Raw genomic sequence first — 6,000 nt, forward strand, 5'->3', positions numbered from 1 at the left:
TTAATACTAGGACCATGACCCTACTTTTCAAGGGCAGTGTTCTATAAAGGCCCACTTCTTTCTCATATATCATCAATTTCCTAATTTCCTCCTTCAGATAAAGCAAACCATCAGTGTATACATATATTTCCAATCATTAGAAAACAAACAATAACAACGAACCTTTTTGATACCACTACCCCTCTAGGTCATGGCCAGTTTCTCTGATTCCTTTTTGCAAAAGGTCACAAAAGAGTTGTCAGTACTCTGTCTTCAAGATTCTTCAATTCAAATTGAACACATTCCAATTAGACTTTTGCCTCCCAAAATGTCATTGAACTTGAGGGCCACCAATTATCTACATATTGTTAAATCCAAAGGCCAGTGAGTTCTCACCTTTCTTGACCTATCTGCAACTGGCATGACTCATCAAGCCCTGATACACTTTCTTTACCTGGCTTCCAGAACAAAGACTCTCCTGGTTTCATCCTATCTCACTGGCCACTCCTCACCTCCGCTGCTTATTTCTCCTCTTCTCACTGATCACTTAAGTTCAAGTTCTTACCCTCTCTCCACCCTATCAGTTAACTGTACTGACTCTGTCTACAAAACATATCCAGAATCTGACCACTTCTCCTCACCTAGACTTTGACCAGAATAACTATCATTTCTCACTTGGATTTTTCCTACAATTTAGTAACTGGCCTCCCAACTTCTACCCTTGCCCTACTTCAGTTTTTCTCTTCAAAGCAGTCAGAGCAATCCTGATAATCTTACATAATTCATATAATGTAACTCCTGTGTCCAAAATCTCCTAAAGGCTTCTTATCTCAGACTAAATGCCAAAATCTTTAAAATAGCATAAATAACCTACATAGTTTGGCCCCTATTACCTCTGACTTCATTTCCTAAGAGACCTCCTTGCTATTCCTTATTCATGCGAAGCATACTTCATCTCAGAGTCTTTACATTTGTTGTTCTCTCTGCCCAGATGCTTTTCCAGGAGATAATTATCTCTGCATTCCTCACTCCTGCACTATCTTCTAACTGATGCCCAAATGTCTACAGGGCTAAGTCTTCTTTGTCCGCTCTATTTAAAATCTTAACAATTTTGCTCCCAAGGCACTTGGCAGGATGAGCCCTGGGTGTTATGCTAAATGTTGGCAAATTGAACTCCAATAAAAAAAAAAATTTTTTTTGGTCCCAAGATCCCTAATCCACCTTTCTGGTTTATTTTTCTCCAGTGTTACTAACATACATTAAATTCACTTCTATTTCTGTTTGTGTCCTCCCATGAAAACTTAAAACCCACAGGGCAAGAGCTTTTGTTTTGTTTGGTGCTATACCTTCAATGCCTAGGAAGGGTTATGGCACACAGTAGGCATTCAATAAACATTTTTTGAATGAACAAATAAAAATTACAACCTTTCTGAGTTTTCAAAACAAGAAAATCTAATCAGGGTGCAAGAGTTAGATTTTTTTACATAAAATAACCATTCTGATTTTTTAACAGTTAAATGATAACTCTGAAGAATTCAGTAGATGTTGCAACTAATACTTCTAGAAATTTAAATTAATCGCTATAGTAAATAGTTTCCCTCCCCAAGTTAGATTTTAGACTGTAGCTGTCCACACAGTGACATTTATTTTCCACTAACTGCTGTCATATTCAACAATGGTTGGCTTACAGAGCCACAACACCAACACACAGGAAAATATTATAAAAATGTTCATTCCAAACTGGTTCCAGACAAAGAACCACACTCTTTATAAATAAAGAAACTCTAAAAATAAAGGGCAGATATTTTTAAATGTTTTAAATATTTGGTTTGGAAATAATTTCAGACTTACAGAAAAGCTGCAAATATCAGAATTCAAAACCACCATTATACCTACAGTCACCAATTTTTAATGCTACTCTGTTTTATCATCTGTGCTCACATTCTCTCTTGCACGTTCTTTCCTTTCACACACACACACATACACATACACACACACACACACATTTTTTTCTCTAAACCAACTGAGGATAGAGATGCCTGGGTGGCTCAGCAGTTTGGCACCTGCCTTCAGCCCAGAGTGTGATCCTGAAGACCCAGGATTGAATCCCATGTAGGCTCCCTGCATGGAGCCTGCTTCTCCCTCTGCCTATGTCTCTGCCTTTCTTTCTGTGTCTCCCATGAATAAATAAATAAAATCTTTAAAAATAAATAAACAAACAAACAGAGGATAAATTATATACAACATGGCCCTTGGCTCTGTTGACTTCATGTACATTTCCTTAGTCTCTTTTATAATCATAGTACATTACCTTCAGTAATTTGAACAGTATTATAACATTTTTTTGTAGTCTAGTATCCACATCCCCGATTTTTTCAACTGGCCCAATTATGTCCTTTTATGGTATTCCCACACACACACCATCCAGTATAGGATCCAGTCTAGGGGCAGGTATTGCAGTTAGTGATTCTCTCACTTAAACCTCAATATGGAACACTTCCACACTCTTTGTCTTTTATTGACATTGGTGTTTTGGAAGAACACAGCTCCCTCCCCTTTTTATTAGGTAGAATGCTCCTCAGTGTGAGTCAGTCTAATGTTTCCTCATGATTAGATTCAGGTTATGCGGTCTTGGCCAGACTATCACACAGATGATATGTCCCCTCAGGATATCATATCTGGAATCACATGGTACCCAACCTCCCTTCTCTATTCATTTATCAGTTTTTTACTATGAATAATGAATTCTTATTGTTACTGGTTCATAATTCATTATTATACTTATTTGATCATAAAATTAATCTAGACTGGTCCAGTAGGAAGCCTAATAGGCTTCTTATGAAATGCTCCCATTTTTTTTCCAAAAACATTTTCTTATTTTCTAGTATATCAATAAGGAAAATGATTTGAGGTTCACCTGGTATATACCCTGCCCAGGCCTGCAATCAGCCAATTCTCTGAGGATCTCTGGTTCCTTTGTGCTGGTAACAGGTTTAGAGATCAAGATTTGGCAATTAAGTGTTCTCTGCTCTTTCATTCTTAGCCTCTTTGTTGGCAAAGCTACCAGGAAATACAAGTGCATACATAGACATATGCATACAAACGTATGTAAATGCACATGTTCATACATATACATACATGGGCACATGTAGACACACATATATGTATACATACTAGCTTCAAAAATAATGAATTCACATTAGTACCTTCAATTGCAATCCATTCCCTCAGGATTCATTTTTGCCTTTCCCCATTTCATATTTGTATATCCCTCCTTCCTCAGGTCCTGGCTCAAGCAACCTCAAAACATTTACTCAAAGCATAATAAACCTAAAAACGACCCGGAGTTGCTTTGTTCTTATCACTACAAAAATAAACTCCAGTAGAAAGAGTTCAAGATTTGTTTGCAAGCCCTCCCTCTTCCTCCACCCAGGCAAGAGTAAATAGTCAAATATTGTGTTAGTAAGTCACTTAGATTCATTCTTTCTTCCCTTTCAATGTAAATATAGCACTAAATGAATATACAGTCAGGTTCATTTGTTTTAATAGTTTAAGATTTTCCCCATCCCTGTTTTTAATATGAAAGATAACATGTTTTGCTTAAAAAAATCAATATATAAAAAGAGATAGTTTGAAAAGTGTCATTTCCACCCATAAACCTTTGGTCCCATCATCTCTTACTACCCCTACCTTTTTCAAAGTTTAGCAGATATATGTATATTTTATACCTCACCCTTTAAAACAAAACAAAACAAAACAAAACAGACTATATATGTGTGTTAAACTAACAAGTTCAACCCAGACTGGAGGAAGCTCTTTCTACATTTTATGAGACCAGTAATTTCTTAATGCCAAACCAAACAAAGATACTAAGAGAAAAGAAGACTAGAAATCTGATATCCTTTGTGAAGACAGATGAGAAAGTTTTAACAAAATATTAAGTATATATAATAGAAATATTACATTACGACCAAATGGAGTTTTTCCTGAAAATAACTTAAAGCTGATTCAACATTTGACAAATTCAAATTCACTAAAAAATAAAAAATAAAAAAAATAAATTAATATAATTCACTAAAAAATAAAAAAACATATGATAATCTCAATACAAAAAAAAGCATTTAACAAAATTCAACATTCATTCATGATATTAAAAACTCTTCATCAGGTAGGAACAGAATGAATCTAACCTGATACTTGGCATCCTTAAAACAAATACAGCTAATTAGTTATCATGTTTAATGGTGAAAGACTGAATGTCTTTTGTATTTAACATTATACAGGGAGTCCTAGCCAGTGCTATAAGGTGTAAAAAAGAAATAAAAAGCATACATTACAAAGGAGGATATAAAACTGTCTTTAGCGCAGCCCTGGGGGCTCAGCAGTTTAGCACTGCCTTCAGCCCAGGGCATGATCCTGGAGACCCGGGATTGAGTCCCACGTCAGGCTCCCTGCATGGAGCCTGCTTCACCCTCTGTCTCTTTTTCTTTTTCTTTCTCTCTCTCTCTCTTTAATAAATAAAAAATCTTTAAAAATAAATAAAAAAACTGTCTTTATTTCAAGCAACATCACTGTCTATATATAAAACCTCCAAAGAATCTACAAAAAGCAAACCCTACTAGATTTAATAAGGGAATTTGGCAAGGTTGTAGCATACATAATTCAATATACAAAGATCCATCATGGGGACACCTGGGTGGCTCAGCAGTTGAGCATCTGTCTGCCTTCGATCAGGGTGTGATCCCAGAGTCCTGGGATCCAGCCCCACATCAGGTTCCTTGCAAGGAGCCTGCTTCTCCTTCTGCCTATATCTCTGCCTTCTCTCTGTGTCTCTCATGAATAAATAAATAAAATCTAAAAAAAAAAAAAAAAAAAAGGATCTGTAATGTTGCCACATAATCAATAATGAAACTATTGAAAATTACACATATTGCCACTTATAACAGCAACCAAAAATCATGAAGTGCTTAGGGATAAATCTAACAAACTATGTGCAAGATTTGTATCCTGAAAACTACAAACACTGATGAGATAAATCAAAGATGACCAGAGTAAATGGAGAGAGATACTATGTTCACAGATTTGAAGATTTAACAGTTACCACTTCTCTCCAAATTTATCTACAGATTTAATGCAGTACCAAAATTTTAGTACTTTTAGTATTTTTTTCTTTTTTTGGAAACTGACAGGATGATTCTAAAATTTACACACACACACACACACACACACACACACACAAATAAAATAAAAAAAAAAAAAAAAAGAAACGAGAATAGCCCAAACAATTTCAAAACAAAAAGAAGTTAGAGTACTTGTATTAGTTGATTTCAAGGCTTACTCTAAATCTATAGTAATCAAGACAGTGTGGTACTGGTGAAAGGTAGACACCTCGATCAATGGAAGAAGAGAGATTCCAGCAATAGACATACGCATATGCAATCAACTGATTTTTGACAAAGACGTCAATGAATTCAGTGGAGAAAGGCAGAACTTTTCACCCAATGGTGGTAGAACTGGGCATCCATATGCAAAAACCAAAGCAAGACAAAAGAATCTCACCAGCCCATACATCAGAACATACTCAAAATTTAACTCAAAATGAATCCTAAATCTGAATGTAAAATCTAAACTATAAAACTTCTAGAAGAAAACAGTACAAAATAATGTTGACTTTGAGTTAGGCAAAGAATTCTATGATAGGATATAAAGCACAAACCATAAAAGGAAACACTGACAAACTGGATTTCATCAAAAGTAACTTCTCTTCAAAAGATACAGTTTTAAAAATGAAACAAATCCAGGGTTCCTGGCTCAGTTGATGGAACATGCAACTCTTGATCTCAGGGTTGCGAGTCTGAGCTCCATGTTGGTCTAGGGCAGAGTTTATTGAAAAAATAACTAATAGTAAGATTTTTTTAAAGATATTAAAAAAAAAGAACTCCCAAACTAGGAGAAAGTATTTATAAAACATACACCATAAAAAAAGAAAAATATATCCAAAATATATAAAAAACTCTTATT

The sequence above is a fragment of the Canis aureus genome, chromosome 33, assembly GCF_053574225.1.
Source record: "Canis aureus isolate CA01 chromosome 33, VMU_Caureus_v.1.0, whole genome shotgun sequence".
Lineage (NCBI taxonomy): Eukaryota > Metazoa > Chordata > Mammalia > Carnivora > Canidae > Canis > Canis aureus.